The sequence below is a fragment of the Meles meles genome, chromosome 16 (genome assembly GCF_922984935.1).
Source record: "Meles meles chromosome 16, mMelMel3.1 paternal haplotype, whole genome shotgun sequence".
Taxonomy (NCBI): Eukaryota; Metazoa; Chordata; class Mammalia; order Carnivora; family Mustelidae; genus Meles; species Meles meles.
In genome coordinates this window covers 55640022-55659197 of record NC_060081.1, presented here as the reverse complement: position 1 = coordinate 55659197, position 19176 = coordinate 55640022, and the positions used below count along the sequence as shown (strand labels likewise).

Sequence of the window (19176 nt, the reverse complement as noted above, 5' to 3'; positions counted from 1 at the left end):
ACGAAGTCCCACACATTAATCTTCTTGGAGAAGAAGACTCATGAAAGTATTTTTTGAGGGCCTCATTTGGGTCAAGAACTCATCGATCTATTACTTGCCATCTCAAGTTTGGTCAGGCGAGATGAAAATATATTTCTCTGTCACATTCAAAGCGTTTGCAGATCCTGCACTGTGGTATCTGGGCTCGAAGAGGGCCCACCATGACCCTTGTCTCCCGGTATTCACCCCCTTGTGCAGACCCTTCCCTCACTGAATCACTTCTGGCTTGTGTGACCAAAAGAATCTGGCGGAAGAGATAGTAGCTGATAAAATCATTGAGCTTCTGCCTCGGTCTCTTGAATCATCCACTCCAGGGACAGTGATGAGGATATACTGGTTATCCTGTGGAGAGGTCCCCCAGCTTGCAGGCAGCACCAGCCGGCCAGCCCTGTGGGTGAGCCTCCTTGGGTCCTGAATTCCCGACCCAAAGGAACTGTTAGGAAGAGCAAAGATAATAAGAAAGGCAGAGATAGATAAAGATAATGAATAATGATTGGTGTCATAAGCCCCTAAGTTTAGTGTCTTTGGTTGTGTCACCTTAGACAACTAAAGCAGGTGGTGTCAGGGATCCACCTGCTTTAGATAAAAAAGATAGGCTCTGTCTATCTTTTTGTTCCTTCGTATGTGGCCTCTACCCTCTAAGTTGTCTCAGACCAAAATGGCTGCAGGGGCCGTTCTGTTGGCAAAAAGGAGAAAGAAGAAGAAGAAGGAAGGGCATGCTTCACCCTTTAAAGACACTTGTCTGTGAGTTATAACCACACTTCTACTTTTGTCCCCTTGACCAGACCTTGTTATGGGACCCTTACGCTACTGAAAAGGAGGCTGGGAAATGTAGTCTTCACTGTGGGTGGCCAGACACCCGCTGACTACTGGGTTTCTATTAGGAGAGAAGAGGGGAGGACTGGATACCAGGAAACAACCAGGAATGTCTGCCATCGCGTGGTTGAATCTGCAGACGGGGAGCTTGACTGCCTGGGTTTACCTCTGCTGCTTTCCAAAGCTGTATGACCCTGAACATTTGATTGAGTTTCTCTGTGCCTCAGTTTCCTCATCTGTAAAACAAGGATCCCCCTAGAGCCCGCCTGCAGAGGGTGGCTGTGAGGAAAGGGGAGCCATCCTGGCACACAATGTGTGGTGTGTAAGTGCTAACTGTTATCATTAGTTCATCTTTATAAGTGTTTTCGCAAGGTCACACGGTCACTAAGTGAGGGAGGAAGAATTTGGTGTGACAGCAATTGACCCCAAGACCCAGGTCAGTACCCAGCATGTAACAAGCATCCAGAAATATCTGTTGCATGAGTATGTTAAACGTTTAGACTGCCCTTAGATAGAGATGCCAGGTTTTGTTTTGTTCTGTTGTTCTGTTTGGGCTAATGAGAAAGTTCCATTGACCTCAGTCATGGAGTTCTTCTGGCTGGTTTCTTCAATTCCACTACCAGAACTCAGTCCCTCAAGGACCCTCCAGGCCATCATTTTCAAGAGGGAATTCCTGGGAGCTATTGTTCTGGAAGGTGCCCAGTGTTCCGTGATTTCAAAGTCTGGGGAGCTGCATTTGGCATCCCCCGTCTAGAGAGTTGTAGCACTTTTACATGTTAAAGGCTCTGAGAAATCCTGCAGCAAATCAGCTTATCGGGCTGCATTCTAATCTTCATTTTCTAGGCTTATTTGACCATAGACCCACCTACCCAACCCCCCACCCCCACCCCAAACCAGATGCCTAATAGAGAATATAGTTTGGCGGACACTTCTCCAGGCTGTTATCAGTGATATCCACTGCAATGTGAGTGGGTATCCTCCTCTTTCTTGAGAGCATGTCTCCTAGGAGCGGGGGGGGGGGGGGGGGGGGGGGGGGGAGGGCGTGAGTAGGAGGCACTGGTTACCAGGCAGAGCAGAGTTAAGAGGGGGACCTCCAGGCATGTCCCGGAGCCCTACTCTCTAAGGGACACTAAAACGTTATTGGAAATGTAACATATTGGGGAGAAAAAAATGTGTTTCCTGCCACTTCTGTAAAGGGAAGTTTGGTGAAAATTGAAACATAATAATAATAATTTTTATTGTTATTGGATTGCTATATGCCAGGCACACTCTTCTAAGTACTTGGGTGCATTTTCTCTCTCCATTTTTTTTTAAGGAGTGGGGGAAGAGGAAGAGGGAGAGAGAAAATCTCAAGCAGACTCCACACCCAGTGCAGAGCCTAACACAGATCTCGATCTCATAACTCTGAGATCACGACCTGAGCCAAAATCAAGAGTCAGACACTGAACGAATGAGCCACCCAGGTGCCCCATTTTCTCATTTAACCCTCAGAACAGTCCCATGCACCAAGTATTATGAATATTCTCATTTTACGGTGGGGCAGACTAAGGAACAGAGAGGTTAAGGAACTTGCCTAAGGTCACACAGCTAAGGAGTGGCCAGGAAGTTTTTGATAAGTTGCTTGTGGTGAGAATGAGGAGGGAAGAGCTGCATTTCAGGGTAGTTTAAGCCCAAATGCTCCCAAAACTCTGTTCTAGGGAGAAAGGGCCTGCTAGCTGAGGTACTCTGATTTTGTTGAGTAGGGGATGCAGGTTTGGGGCCAGAATGAGTTGTTCAATAATCGAAGGGAAGCTGATGCATCATGGGTGCCTTCCTTCAGTTCTATCCCTCCAAAGAAATGTTGGGCGGATGCTTAAAGACCATGAGGTTGAAGGAAGTGCTGAATAATTTAGCTTTCCCAGGTCCCTACGGGCTGAGGTTGGCCCTCACACCTGTGCCAGGTGACAGGCACCAAGACATGTGGAAGAGCAAGATAATGCTAAAAGAAACCAGCTTAAGGAGTCTTTTGAAAATTCAAGGAGGGCTATTGAAGATCCTTAAGGCCAGGTGTCAGGAGCAGGGGTTGCATCCTAAATACAGTAGCTGACTGTGCCCTTGGCAATTCTCCTCCCCTCTGCAAGCGAGATAGTAGGGGAGGGACAAGTTGGAGAGCGACACTGGTCGATCATATCGACCCAAATACCCAAATACCCAAAGCCATATTACCCCCATTCCAGGTTTGGTAGCTCAGCCCAGACAATAGGATTTCAGAGAAGAACAAGATCAGAAACCTAGAACAGGCTGGAAAGCCTTCCTGGATCAAGCCGAGGGGGTCTTGGCTACCTTACATCGACCCCATGGTTAAGATGTGTTTTGGTCCATCCTCAGTAGTCAGTGGTGATGCTTGCGCAGCAGGTGCATTTGCAGGATGCTCTCCTAGGTTGACATGCAGACACTGCTATCTGCTTACACGATATCCAACCCCTCCCTCCATCCCTCAGCAGAACCCTGATTTGTCCAGGAAAGCAGTGGGTCTGGCTATAAACATTCCCCTTCTTGGCCTTCCATGCAGCTGGGGCAGCCACATGGCTCATTCTGGCCAACGAGATAAAGATAAAAGTTCCTAGGGAAAGGTCTTTTTCCTTACATGAAATTAATTTATAATTAATTAAATTAAATTAAATTAATTTATTAAATTATAGAGTGTCCTGAGAAGGCTGGCCCATTACCTTCATTCTCTTCCTGCCTGGAATGGAGATGTGATTCCTGGAGGTAGAGCAGCTAACTTGGTGCCATGAGGACAAGAGTCACATGCTAAGGATGGCAGAATGGTTGAGTCCTTGATGGTTCCTTTGAGAAGCTATACTAGTCCCTAACCTCTTGAAAAATAATAATTTAAAAAACACTTTTATTTGGTGAAGCCCCTATATATTGTTTTTGTTGTTGTTGTTGTTTTGGTTACATGCAGCCAAATACATAATCAACACACCCAGATCTCATGAGGAATAATGTCCGTAACACTACCATCTATAGTGCACTGTGTGCCAGGCACTGAACATAGTGCTCCAGACCCCTTGTTTCATTTCATCCTCACCATCCTACAAGCGGGGGGCTGTAACTGGCAGCATGTTATAGGAAGGGACATAAGGGCTCCGAGGAATTAAGAAACTTGCCCCAAGATGGCCCAGCTAGGGGAGCAGCAGACTCAAGAATTGGACCCGAGTCTCTAATTTTCTGAAGTCTGTGTTGATAGCTATAGTGGTTTAAAAACATGACCCCCAATCTTCCCATCAGGAGCTGGAGTCTACGTCCTCTCTCCTTGAGTCTGGGCAGGCCTGTGACTGCTTCGACCTGTTGAACTTGGCAGACGTGACTTTCAAAGTGACCTGGGACTTCTCAAGCTGGGCCATACAACGTGATGCACTGGAACCCGCTTTTGCTTGGTGCTCAGAGTTGCCATGTAACAGGTTCAAATGCCCTGAGACCACCATGCCGTGAGGAAGCCCAGGCCTCATGGAGGGGCTACACAAAGGTGCCTCTGACAGGTTGTACTCTTCTTCCCGTCCTCCCAGCCCAGGGGAGACAGACGTGAGGAAAGATGCCTTCATAGGACCCCAGCCCCAGCTGGTGAGTCTTCCCAGTTGAAGTGCAGTGTACTTCAGGAAGCAGAGACAGGCGTTTCCTGCTGTGCCCATTATGATGAATCCTGAATTACAGAATCTGTAAGCATAAGAAAATGGTTGTTTTAAGACACCAAGCTGTAGGGTAAATTGTCCCACAGCAATACTAATTGTAACTGTAGCTCACCGCAGCGCCTTCCAAATATCTTCACATCTGAAAATACCCAAGGCCTGAAAGTACAGTTGATTTTTGATTATCTGCCGTAATTATATTCTGTAAGGTCACTGCAAAGACTGAATTAGCAGTTAACTGAATGACAGTTCCTAAGGGGGAAATACAGGATGAGGATCCTTTGAGCCTCAGGTCATCATATTTTCATCAATTGATCAATACTTCCCCTGGTTTATGTGTGTTTCTGTTGAAGGACACCTTACTTAATATATACTGTTGATTCATTAACCTTGAATCCTGGACAACAGGTAACTCATGCCCGAGCAAAGCTTGTTTAACACGTGTCTTTTCTCCCTAAGGCACGTTGCAGCTTTCCGGAGCTTACGAACACTAGACAGCGTTTCAGGACTATTACTGGGGACATTTTAGATAGCAAAATCTCCAACAAAAAGCCCATGGATGTGTAAAGTGGGGCACTAAATAGACCACAGAAATGGACCCCCCGTTTACAGTATGAGGGTGGACACAAGAAGACAGAATGACAGCTTGACCCACCTCAGCTGGGAACGTGTGTCCAGAGACTCAGGGAGAGAATGGAAGCACTGGGGAGTATTTGTTTGTGGATTACACATACATTTCAGCGAGTAGGCAGATTCCTTAATACAGAGTGTTTGAATAAGAAGGGTTGACGGTATTATTTAATGTGTTCAGGGCTTGCAATCCTGGTTAATAACCAGAGGAAGTGAGAGGCATGGAGCAGATAAAGGGGGCACCGCAAGTGCCTTGCTTTTGTCATTTGTGAAATGTGAGTGATGACGCCTACCCCATTGGGTTTGCGGAGGGAGGGAGTGATAGCAATAACATCAACTGTTATTTATGGAGGGCTCCATGCTGAACACTTGACACGCCTGTTCTCATTAACTCCTCACCACAGTCCTTATGAGACAGATCCCATTATTAAGCCCATTTTACAGATGAGGAAACACAACCCCAGCCAGGTCAAGGGACTTTGCCCCACATCTTACAAACTAGACCAGATGAAGCTGGATCCCATTTCTGTCTGAGTCCCATGTGCATGTCCTTTCCCACACTGCTCCAGACTGCGCCAGAGCCCCTGTTTACAAGACACCTGGCATAGAGTGTGTTCAAAATATGTGGAAACACTTTGCTGATGACCCTAAACTGGGATCTGGGACCTTTGAGGCAGTTCTGTAAAGGGAGAGGGGAGGCCGAGCCCCAGGCAGGGTTGGCGGGGGGCAGAGTAGGAGCCATGGGGAAGGAGGGAGCCTGTGTGGTAGCAAGGCAGGGCAAGGAGCTAGGAGGATCTTGAATCAGACCCCGTGCTCCCCTCCCACAGAGGGTTAAAGCAGCCCAGCCTCCTTCCGGCTGAGCGGAAATCAGAATTTGAGAGCTGAGCAGAGCTCCAGAGGGATGTTTTTCTTCTCCATTTGTCTGCTGTGGCTGGCCCATAAAATCTACCGGAACTCCATGCTGAACTGAGGAATTCCTGCTGAACGGCGACATGGAGAATGCAGGCAGGAGGCACGGGGGGGGGGGGGGGGGGGGCGGGGGGGGGGACCCTTATCAGGGGCAGAGACCACTCCATCCTCAAGGCTCCACCTCTGGGTCAGGGGATCCCCTCTGGAGGCCTCACAGGGTTTCAGGGAAGAAGGACATCCCTGCTCCCCCAAGTGAACTTGGGAGGTAAGGAGTGAGCCCAGGCAGGGAGGGGTCTGGCCATGGCAGGTCAGTCAGTAGGGTACAGTTCAGGTCTTCCCCTTCTACACTTGGTGAGGCTGGCCAAGTCTCTTCCCGTTTCCTCCTCTGAGAGCCCAGGGGGCTGAAATGAGATGACCACCATCTGTAATTTCCTAGTCAGAGCTGACTGACAGTTGGAGGCTTTTTTCTGTCTAGCAGCTCCCTTGCATGCTCTTCCTCCCCTGAGGGCAGAGCCATTATCATCACTCCGATTTTACAGTAAACTGAGGCACAGAGAGGTGAGGTGGCTAGCCCAATGTCGCCCACTCGAAGGGGCAGGGCAGGCTTCAAACCCAGACAGCTGGTGCCAGACCCCATCTCTCAAGTGTTCATCCTTCCACCTCCCAACGGGAGTGACCCCAGTTCTCCTTGTCCTCAGGTGCAGGTGCCCTCTCCCATTTCTCTTGGTTGATCCCTCACTCTTTAAGACTCAGCTCACACATTATTTCCTCCAGAAGCCTGCCCTGAGCAGCCGAGCCTGACTGGGTCTCCTCTCTGGCTGTACATGCCTGGGAGGTGACTGTTTTGTTTAGTGGGCTGTGAGCCCCAGGTGACCAGAACCACTTCTAATTCTTCGCTGTGCCTCCTGCATCAGCCAACAAAGGAAACTTTGTATTTGCCTTGAAGATCTTGAAGCACTTGAAGGTGCTTGGAGAAGTTTTGGAACGTGGCCCCACTGAGAGGCAGGGTCCACGTGCCTCCCACTTGAGTCTGGGTGGACTTGGGACCCTGTTCATCACAGGAGGTTGCCGGAAGTGATTCTGTGTGACTTCCGAGGCTGGGTCCTAACAGGTGATGCAGCTTCACCTTGTTCCCTGAAATACTTGTTCTTGGAGCCCTGAGATCCTTTGAAATAAGTCCAAGAACTCTGAGACCACCATCCTGTGAGGAACCCCAGGCCACCCCGACAGGTCCCGGGAGGTCCTAGTCCAGCAGTCTCCAGATGATTCCCGTTCTTGGCTATTTATTCACATTCAACCTTGGAGTCCTACAACGGAGGCTCAGGACTCTGAGCCTGAGTAGACCCTGTCCCTGAGCCCTGAGTAGAGACCAGCCATCCCTACCACACTTGGTCTGAAGTCATGAGCATCGTAAAATGGTTGTTGCGTTAAGTTGCTGAGTTTTGAGGTAGTTTGTTACACAGCCACACTAACTGGAACACTACTACCACCCAGGGCAGGTCATCTTCATTTCTTCCCAGGATTATTGCAGCGGTCTCCTCACAGGGCTCCTTGATCTCTCCGTCTCCTCTCATCTCAATTTCCTGGTTCCTCCACAATGTGTCCTTTGACCCAGCAGTCAGAAAAGTTTTGCAGTGCACAGATCAGACAATGTCCTTCTTCTGGACCAAACCCTCCTTTGGCTCCCAGTTCACTCTGAGTAAAAGCCAGATCCTTATGATGACCCACATATGACCCGCCCTCTCAGCCACCCCATCACCCCTCTGTCCTCTCTCCCACCCTCTCCCCTTACTGACTCCTCTCCAGCCACACTGGTCTCCTTGCTACTCTTCATACACCAGACACTCTGCCTCAGGACCTTTGCATTTGCTATGGATGGAACACTCTTCCTCTTGGTATTGCCTGGTTCACTGCCTCATCTTGTTCCAGTTCCTGCTTGGATGTCACCTTCTCAGTGCCCTGTTTAACCCCATGAGCCCTCCTCCTCACTCTCAAACCACTTGCTTTGCTTAATTTTTTATTTTGCCATGGCCCTTATAACTGTCTAACACCCTATATACTTTACTTAGTGTATTTATTATTTATTGTCCCTTCCCTGCTGCAGAGTATCAACACTGCAGGGCAGGGATCACTGTTTATTCTTAAATGTAACCCCAAGTGCCTAAAATAACACCTAACATTCAATGATGCTTTGCTGAATGAATGCGCTACAGGAGCCCAGATGTGGGGATGTCCAGGTGGGGAGGCAGATGGGGGTCAGGAAAGAGCAGGAGTAGAGAGGCTGGGTTGAGCCAATGCACCAGGGCTGGAGGACATTCCATGGAAGTGACGGCTTGCTCACCACCAACCCCCACCCTCCTCCCGGGGAACCCTGAGGATGGGAGAGCAAGGGGGCAAGGCTTTGAAGATACAAACATAGGGCGTCTCCCCGGGCTTTCCTCCTGGGTCTTGTGTGCCTTTGGCCCTGCCAGTAAACAGGATCTCTGGGCAACTGCCTGAGAACACTGCCCACTGCCCCAGAGGCCTTGACTTGCTCCTTCCTGTGCTATAAATCGGGCCCCTTCCATCAGCGACATCCTGGATGCTGCTGGGGGAGGTAAGGCAGGGCAGATTTGTGGCAAAGAACTGTGTGTGAGCAGCACACTGCACCTCAGTTTTCTTGTCAGCAAAATGGGAATGCTAGGAGGATGGATTTCAAGGCATGACCATGAAGTTGAATGAGATAATGAATGAAAGTCCTTGGGAAATGGAAATGTTCCATGGACCCATTAGTGGGTAAAGACACAAGGAACAAATCCTAGCTCAGTCTCATTGCCTGCAAAATGGGGTGAATGCAAGTCACTAATGTCCTAGGATTGCTGCATTCAAAATGCAAACGAAATTCTTAGCATACAGTAAACATGCAACAGTTGTTTGTTTGTTTTTATTAATGGTAATTATTCTAATAATGGTAGACAATAAAATCTTCTTGAGAAGTCATCTGGGAGCCCAGGAGTCTCAGTTTACAGCCCAGAGGGAACTATGACCATGGACTCCACACAGCACAATTTCAGCCCTGTGTCTTTTGTGTACATTTGGTCCTAGAGTCTCTTTACAACGGACAAGGTCACCTCCTCTCATTGCCCTCAGCAATCCATACCCATGAGCACACTTTTCCCCTAAAATATTCCACAAGAGTAACTAGCTGGCCTTGAAGCCAGCCTCGGAGTGGCTGTGTTGGGAGTTCAAATCCAGGCCCCACCACTCCCAGGCTATGGAAACTAAGACATGCTTTTTTTTTTTTTTAAAAGATTTTATTTATTTATTTGACAGATAGAGATCACAAGTAGCGAGAGAGGCAGGCAGAGAGAGAGAGAGGAGGAAGCAGGCTCCCCGCCAAGCAGAGAGCCCGATGCGGGGCTCGATCCCAGGACCCTGGGATCATGACCTGAGTGAAAGGCAGAGGCTTTAACCCACTGAGCCACCCAGGTGCCCCATGGAAACTAAGACATGCTAATTGCTCTGTGCCTCAGTTTCCTTTTCTGAGAAAGGAGAATAATAATAGCTCCAGCCTCTTACAGTTGCCATGAGGGTTGAGTGAAATAAAATGTAACCAGTGCCTGGTCCTGTGCCTAGCATTTAGCGAGTAGCTTGCCTATCATATGGAAGAGTGTAACTATCTTCATTCCACCAATGAAGGAACTTGGTTCAAGTTATCAGTTGCCGTGTTTATTGTCCCAGAGCTGGGACTGGTTTCATTACACCAGTAGAAGCCCCAGCCAGTGAACGTGAACTCATTATGAGATACCTCCTTTTTCCTCTTAGTGTGTTGTTGTTGTTGTTTTTGGTTGTATGGAGTCCCTGCCAATAAGGTTAGACTAATGGATAAGGGAAAAAACTTAACATTGGGGAAATCTCATGCATGAACTTCTTTTCAGAAAGCTGGGGAAAAACTTAGCTCTGTATTAAAAGGTCTTGAGTTCCAGTGTGAGTTGTGCTAAGCGAGGAAATAGGAAGTCCTTGAAAGCTCTTGAGCAGGAGAACCGTGAACTTGAAGGATAGGAATCTGGCAGTGTGTTTGGTTTCATTTATGTTACTGAGGTCTGGACATGGCTGGGGGGTGGTTTGCAAACTAGCACAGTGATGGAATTCCACAAATACTCAAGATATATTTGTAGAGCCTAAATGAAAGTTGGTGTGGAGGATTTGCCGTGAGCAAATCCAACAAAATCCCTCTGCCCCGAGCTTGTGGTCTGGAGAAGAGATGGACAATACACGAAGATACAGCTTGATCGACCACATGTTGGGGAAGGAGTGTTCAGAACAGAGTAGGGAGAAGACCCCGAGTGGGGACAGGTGGTTTGCTTGGAGGCACAGAAGGAGTGAGGATGAGCCCTGGGGACACAGAGGGAGAAAGCTTTTTAGGTGGAGGGACATTGAGGTGGGAGCATGCATGGCAGGTTCTAACTCGTGCCAGGAGCCCCAGGTGGGAAAGAGAAGGGGAAGACAGGAGGAATAGGTGAGAGAGGTCCCAGTGTCAGACACACAGGGCTTCAGATCCATCTTAAGAATGTTTTACTCTGAGTCATGCGGGAGATCATCGGAGGCTTCTGAGCAGAGGAGGGACAGGCTCTGACTCAGGTGTTGAGGGGACCACTCCGGCGGCGACACATAGAGAATGGACTCTGGGGTCCAGGGCAAAAGCTGGGAGCCCGGGAACAGTGACTTGTTCTGCTGTGGGGTAGGTAGAGTTGGGGAGGGGTGCTCAGACTCCCCATTCATCACAGAGAGATGGAGCTGCGAGGTGATTGAAGCCGGGCAGTGTCTGTCAAAGCTGCAAGTGCACATAGCGGTTCACCTAGCAAATCTGCATCTGGGGCTCTATCCTACAGTTAGTTACATTTGCGCATGTGTGAGATGACCCAGATACAGGGATGCTTCTTGCTGTGCAAAGAGGGAGCTGAACAGGCTGGATGGAGCCAAGTGTGGGTGGGGACATAGAGGTAGTGCTGCGGAAGTGGGGACAGAAGCAGCCATCTGGAGAGCAAGCTGTCACATTAAATATACATGAGAATGTATAAAAGATGACCACTGAGTCTCTGATCATCTTCCCAGCAACAGGTGAGTTCTATGCACCTACTCTCTGCCTCTGGGCTGCTCTGTGACCAGTACTATGGCAGAAGTGATGCTATGACAGCTTTGAGGCCCAGATCTCAAAAGACTAGCAGTTTCTGTGCTCACTTCAGCAGCACATATGCTAAAATAGGAACGATCCAGAGAAGATTAGCATGGCCCTTGTGCAAGGATGACATGCAAATCTGTGAAGTGTTCCATATTAAAAAAAAAAAAAAAAAAAAAAAAAAAAAGACTAGCAGCTTCTGATTCCTCTTTCTTGGAACGATCACTTGGAGGGAAGCCAGTTTCCATGAAGGAAATCCAGGCACCCCGAGACTGCCATGCTGGGAGGAAGTCTAGCTAGCTATGGAGAGGTGTCCTCTAGGATGAGACAGCATGAGAGGGAGGCAGAGAGATAGAGATATATATATAGAGAGAAACCAGGTCCATCAAGGCTGCTGACGTGAGTGAAGAAGCCAGCCATCTTGGAAGAGAACCTCCACCCGCCGCTGTCTCTGCTGACCCCGCATGGTTCAGAGACAAGTGACCCAGCCAACCCTTCCTGAATTCCTGACCCACAAAGTCGTGAATAAGACAAAGTGTTGTTTTAAGCTTTTAAATTGAGGATAAGTGATTGTAGTGCAAAAGATAACCATCAGTTATATTCCTGACTCTTTGTCCAGGAGAGAATCTCATGGCAGCCCAGACAGGGACACACCAATGTAGTGACAGTGTGGCAGCAGAGACTTAAAGACCACCCAGGTGCCCATTCCTGGGGTAGTAGAGAGGAAAACACGTGACTGCAAACCAAGGAGTCCTAGTCAGTATCTAGAAGCCATAAGTCAAGCCACAACCCAGACCGATATTAAGCAGGGAATGAGCACCAGAGTGAAAATGAATTAAAATGCATATCCAGAAAGCAACAATAGCCATGCAAGCATACTGTGTTTTTCAGGAAGACTGACACAACAAGGAACACACGGGACCCATTAGAATAGGTCTATGGAGAAGCAGAAAATGAGAAGGGGAAATGGGACAAAAGAGAGAGAAAAAACAAAGGAGAGGCATGTAGAGGTCAATAATGATAATCTGTCATGAACTGAGGACCTTTTTTTTTTTTTTAAACTCAACCCTGTACATTTGAAGCTTAAAAAGTGTTAACAGGTAAACAAAATGAATGTCCATAAAAGGGGGGTTGTTGAATAAATTACAGCTTATCCACATGATGGTATTCTTATTAAGACATGAAAACAAATGTCGAAGTTTCCTATGTATGACTATGTAAGAATCTGCAAAGTATATTTGCATGGGGGCAGAAATGATATAAAAGGGTGTGTGTAATAGGCTTCCATTAGGGGGGAATAAAAGTGTATTTGCATATATGTTTGGTTTTTATTTTTTAAAGATTGATTTATTTATTTGAGAGAGAGAGAGAGAGAGAGAGCATGAGTTGGGGGAGGGGCAGAGGGAGAGGGAGAGAACCTCACGGAGACTCCTTGCTGAGCGTGGAGCCTGATGCAGGTCTTGATTTCATGACCCTGAGATCATGATCCAAGCCGAAACCAACAGTCAGACACTCAACCAACTGAGCCACCCAGGTGCCCCTGCTTACACATTTATAAACAAGGGGTATCTCTGTGGAAGAATATTCCTGAAACGAATCCAAGTGGATGCTTCTGGGGAAAGGAGCCAGGTGTTGGGGGATAGGACGGGTTGGGAGAGCTTCAGAGGGCAACCACCCAGTCTGTCAGTGCTCACTTTTACAATCCAGTCACCAAGATGTGATGGAATTTAGATCCCATGGAGAAGCCCACGTGAAAGGAACTGAGTCCCTCTCCTCTCTCCTGCTCTCTGCCCCTAGCCAACCGCTAGCAGCAACCTGCCAGCTGTGCAGGTGAGCTCCTCAGGCAGCAGATTCTCCAGCCCCAGTCAGGACTTCAGATGAGGACAGCCCCAGCTGACCTATGAACGCAACCTAAGAACCAGAACTGCCCAGCTAAACCACTCCCAAATTCCGGACCCTCAGACACTATGAGACAGTGTGTCTAAGATACGACTAAGAAATGTCACTGTTCTAAAGCATCATGCTGCCGGGTTCTTACACCGGAGAGCTAGCTAATACAGAAGGGCCCTGCAGCCCTTCCTAATAGGAATCCCCCTCCCCACCCCAGAGAAACCACTATCCTGATTATTATTCCCCTGAATGTTCTACCTTTACTACATACACAGAAATCCTTACACACGGTGCCTGGGTGGCTCAGTGAGTTAAACCCCTGCCTTGGGCTCAGGTCATGATCTCAGGGTCCTGGGATTGAGCCCTGCATCGGGCTCTCTGCTCAGTGGGGAGACTGCTTCCCCCTCTCTCTCTGCCTGCCTCTCTGTCTACTTTTGATCTCTTTCTCTCTGTCAAATAAATAAATCTTAAAAAAAAAAAGAAATCCTTACACAATATAGAGAACTGTGTTTCATTCTGAGAAGTATAGAATGCTCATGATATAAAATAGATACATTTGTCTGTATAATGTATATCTTATTTTACTTTCTTTTTCTTCCACAATATGCTTTGAAGATCTGTCTGTTGAGGCGGGCAGCTGTAGTTCTTTTTCGCTAATATAATATTCCATTATATTAATAACATATTATATCTTATAATATTATATTCCATTATATTACTAACATTATATCTTATAATATTATAATATAATATTCCATTATATTAATATAAAATACTACCATTTAGTAGGCAGATGTGGTGTGTAAGTGCTTGGCACACATAGTCAAATTTCATCCTCACATCTGTGATAGCATCTGGACACCACGTATACCTACTAGATGTTAGCTAGGCCAGTGACCTCTATCTATACTTGAACTTTTTCTTTTGAAACAATTTTGGACTTACAGAAAGGTTGCAAGCATCGTCCAAAGAATTCCTGTATACCTTCAGCCAGATTCCTCAAATGTTCACATTTTACTACCCTTGCTACATTTATATTCTGCTTACATTTCTGTCTGGCTAGGAGTAAATTGCAGACAGGATGCCTCTTCTAAATTATTCCATGTATATTTTCTAAACACAAGAACACTCTTTAATAAAACCACAGTACACATACGAAGTTGCAATACTATTGTCTACATTATAGACTTAGTGAAATGTTGCCAATTGTTCTACTAATATCCTTCATAGCAAACAAACAGAAAACATTTTTCTTTTTTTTCTGATCCAGTATCCAATCCAGGATACATGTTGCATTTAGGTTTTGTTTTGTTTTGTTTTAGTTTCCTTTTATCTGAAGTAGTTCCTCAGGTTTGTTTGTTTGTTTTGTTTTTTTTTTTAGTTTGTTTTTGTTTGTGTGCGTGTGTGTGTTTTACTTTTATGAATTTGACATTTTTTCATATGCACAGACCAGTTGTCTTTTTTTTTTTTTTTAAGATTTTATTTATTTATTTGACAGACAGACATCACAAGTAGGCAAAGAGGCAGGCAGAGAGAGAGGAGGAAGCAGGCTCCCCGCTGAGCAGAGAGCCCGATGCAAGGCTGGATCGCAGGACCCTGAGATCATGACCTGAGCCGAAGGCAGAGGCTTTAACCCACTGAGCCACCCAGGCGCCCCAGACAAGTTGTTTTGTAATTGGTTCCCCTAGTTGGGTTTTTCTGTTATTTCCTTATGATTAGATTCAGATCAGGCACTTTGGGATATAATGTCACAGCAGTGATGCTGTGGACTTTGCAGTGTGTCCTGTTGTGGGGGACAAGATGTCAATTTACCCCCTTGCTAGTGGTGTTCACCTTGCTAGTGGTGTTCACCGTTCACCTAGTAAGGTGCTCTCTGCCAGTTTTCTCCACTGTAGAGGCTCTAGTTCTCTCTCTCTTTTTGAAGATTATTTATTTATTTGACCAACAGAGACCACAAGTAGGCAGAGAGGCAGGCAGGGTGTTGGGGGAAGCAGGCTCCCTGCTGAGCAGAGAGCCTGATGTGGGGCTCGATCCCAGGACCCTGAGACCATGACCTGAGCTGAAGGCAGAGGCTTAACCGACTGAGCCACCCAGGCGCCCCTCTAGTTCTCCCTTTCTAATTAATAAATATCTGTGGTGGAGATACAATAAGACTCTGAAAATATTCTGCTTCTCTTCATACTTCCTACCCACATACTTCCTAGCAGGATGATATATTTTGCATTAAATGTAATTATTATTTTGCCAGGAATCCATGAATATGGGCCAATAATTCAACAATATAAAGAAATGTAAGGCAAGTCTCCCTCCTACTTTCTCCCTAGCCGCCCAAGTCCTTTCCCTGTGCCATCCCTATTCTTGCTATTTCTTGTGTTCTTCCAGATTGTTCCATGCACAGGGAGGCTGATACACACATGTATCCTGTATCCTCTTTTAGAGTTCTGTGCACATGGAAGGTGGGTGAATATACACATTTCTCTGTCTCTTGCTTTATTTTACATAACATTTTGGAGGCCATTTTCTTTTGCTCATAAAGAGAGATCTCTTGGTGATTTGAGAACCTTATGTCCACCTGAGATGCGATCCCTTCATGTTCACAAATAAGGAAACTGAAGCCCAGAGTGGTGAAGGGCCAGGTCCCCAAAGTTAGAAGGCAAAACAGACTTGGAAGCTGGTCCAGGACCCCTGGATAAGGGAGTTGACAAGTCTCCCCACTGGGGAATCAGGCCTTCCAGGGGCTTGCCCCAACAAGATGCCAGACCCAAGCTCACATCTCTGTTCCCAGCTGGGCTTCTCCCCACTGCATCCCCAACCTCCGGGGTCCCCTTCTTAGCTCTTGTCAGGGACTTCCCTCCAGCTCCCTGCTGGGCCAGGCCTTGGGAGCCCCATTGATCCTCTGACAGCCCAAGACGGATCGTTGGGGAGTGTGTATTCAGGTGCAGGCCGAGCACATGGAGGCCAGATGAGAACAGAGTTGGGGGGGTCAGGGGCCCACTTGGGTGGGGGATAGAGGACTGAGGAAGGGGAGGATAGAGGATACCAGAGACACCTGCCTCCTCTTTGCCTCCCCCACCATTCCCACCCTCCTTGGAACTTCGGCTCCCCCCACCCTGCCACCCACGCTCCTCATGTGGGGTGGGGCTCCCCCATGCCCTCTCCTTTCCCTTGGCCTAGGAGGTCTGGGATGTAGCAGAGAGAAGTTAAGATATAAAATGTACCCTGCTTGGTCCGATGGCAGCCCAGGCCCTCCTGTGAGAGTCAGGCAGATGGTATTTCTTCTTCTTCTTCTTCTTTTTTTTTTTAAAGATTTTTTATTTATTTGACAGAGAGAGATCACAAGTAGGCAGAGAGACAGGCAGAGAGAGGGGAAGGAAGCAGGCTCCCTGCTGAGCAGAGAGCCTGATGCAGGGCTGGATCCCAGGACCCTGAGATCATGACCTGAGCCGAAGGCAGCGGCTTAACCACTGAGCCACCCAGGCGCCCCAATGGTATTTCTTCTTGAGCCGCAGTTCCCCTGGGGCGATGAGGAGGAAACAGGCTTCCCAGAGGTCTAGCAGGCAGAGGGACAGGGCCAGTATATCTCCCCATGGTCCTTCAGTGGCCTCTTAACCCTCGCATTGCTCAGTCCCTCTTTAGCTATGAAGCCCTATCCTTCTTCCCTGACTCTCCCCACCCCAGAAGGAACCCAGCACTTGGGATCAGGCTTCTTGACCCAATAGGGTTTCTGGAATGGGGTACCTGGAGCTTCTGGGTTCCACTCTGGGAGAGCCCTGTCACAGCCATGGGCTGGTCTCTGCCCCTGGTCCTGGGATGATGGGGGCTCCCTCCCTAGCCGGGTGGCCCCCTAAGCTCTGCCTGCTTGTTCTCCTTTCTCTTTTGCAGGAATCTCCCCCGCACCACTACCATGGCCTCTTTGGGGCAGTGTGGTCCCCAGAATGGGGAGTTGGCTTCGATGCCCCAGGACCCCTGAAGAGCCTTTAGATGGCATTTGCATCTCAAGTGGGTGTTCCCAAGGATTGTGTGGTGTGCAAGGGGTCGGGGGCTGTGGACACACGGGGGTTCGGAGAGAGGGGAGGGAGGGTAGAGGTGTAGGGCTCAGTGAGGGAAGAGGACCTTCAGAGGAGATGTGACAGAGAGAGAAACGAGGTTCAGGGAAACAGACAGGGACTTGGTGAGGGTGACAGGGTCTCAGAGGGAGGCTGGGGGCCCGGAACGGAACTAGCAGAGCAGAGGGAGGGTGGGGCTCAGATCGAGGGCTGCACACTCAGCGAGGGGAATGGGGACTAGGCTGGGGTCTAAAGGCTCCGATAGCAGAATGGGGCGCAGAGAGAAGGAGGACTGCACACGGTCCACGGTAGCTCGGGGTGGAGGAGGAGGCTGTTACGCGGGAGGTGGTCCGGAACAGAGCCCGGGGAGCAGCCCGGGGCAGCAGCTACTTCCCAGCAGACAGACCCTGAGCTGATGGTCCTTAAGGAGCAGCTGGGGACAGTTTGCTGGAATTCACAGCCATGGCCCATGGCCCATGTGTCAGCACCCTGCAGGGTGCTAAGCCTTCTGGAGGGTGCCATTCAGGGAGCCAAGGTAGATTGCTGGAAGTGCTGCCCTGGCCGTGTGCTGGGCCAGAGAAGGTGTCGGTTTGCCTTCCCTGCAAATGAGATTATTGGAGGGCAGTATGGACTGGAGGCAGGGGGCTGGCGTCAATGATTCCAACACCAGGGGTGTGAGTTCTGGGGAGGGGACAGGGTTTTTAGCCCTCACAAGTCCTGGGACATGCCATTGGAGCTCCTCGGAGGGAATGACTAGCTGCACGTTGCAGAGACAAGGGATAGGCCGGAGGGATAGTTTGTTACTCAAGGTCACACATACAACACAGACACTCGTTGCGTATGTCTGTGCCAGACCCTGTCCACGCACGTTACTGAATCCTCACTACCAACCCCACAAGGTGATTACTCTTATTAACCCAATTTTACAGATGAGGAGATGGAAGTGCAGAGCAGTCACACGCTAGCTGGGATTTGAACCCCGTCATCCCCGACTGATCCCCGTAGGGGCAGTAGGGCTGGGAAGAGCTCAGACCTGGGTTTCCCCTGGCCATGGGGGCTGACAGTGCCTTTCTCTCCCTCATTCCCCTCTCTGCAGGGATGCCGGGTATGTTTGGTGCCCCCGGCAGGGTTGGGAGGTGAGACTTAAGTATAAATAAATAAACAGGGAGCAGATGGTGGGGAGGGGGGGTACAGAGAGGGGCAGGGCCAGGGCCTCCCACTTCTCCCTGGGAAAACATTACTGGGCCAGAGCAAATGGATTCCAGACTCAGGGCCTAGAAGCCCCCTCCCCAGGCCTGCTCTCCTGTCTGCTGGCCTGAGACCTGGCACAGCCCTTGGGGGAAATTGTAGGCTGAGATCCCGAGTCCTAGATTCTGCCCATCTATCACTTCCTTCTCTTTTCCTGTGTGGCCTTGAGCAAGTCATTTTACCTCTATGTCCCCATTTCTGCACCTGTCAAGTGAGTGGAAGCAGAATGAGTGGAAGGAGGTGGTCAAGTGTGGGTTCAAAGGCCACCTCCCCAAGGAAGACCTCCTTGATTGCTCCATGCAGATTTTGTCAGAGCAACAGCCTAGAGTAGCAGAAAGAATACGGTATTTGTGTCTTTCCTCTCACAGCAACCCATTCAATAGATTTGCTCAGCATCTCCTATGCACTGGGCACTATGCCACCTTCAAGGCTAACATGGTTACCAGAACATAGCTTTTTCTCTGTAGCTGCAGCAGCTGGCCCACAGTCGCTACTCAGCCCTTGTTAGGCGAAACACATGAATGAGTGCGGGGATAAAAGAGGAGATGAGGAGCTGCAATGTGTCCCAAACGTGGAAGCTGCATCACTGTGGTGAGGGTGGGAGTGGACAGAAGGGATAGGAGAGAACCCCAGCATGGTCTTAAACATGCTTCCATGCTGAGAAAATCATTCTTTCTTCACTATCTGCCAGGCCTTCCCACAGGCCAAGGAGCATCTCCAGGGATGCTAAGTGCACCTTTCTAACACCTGTGGATCTCTCTGTCTCACT

The 19176-nt window shown here is 48.6% G+C and overlaps 1 non-coding gene across 1 annotated transcript; it reads left to right on the top strand.

Annotated features, from left to right (window-relative positions):
• Window positions 1-11277: 11277 nt before the first annotated feature.
• Window positions 11278-11384, top strand: LOC123927324. Its single transcript, XR_006815410.1, has one exon. It is a non-coding gene; the product is annotated as a U6 spliceosomal RNA (small nuclear RNA).
• The last annotated feature ends 7792 nt before the right edge of the window (window positions 11385-19176 follow it).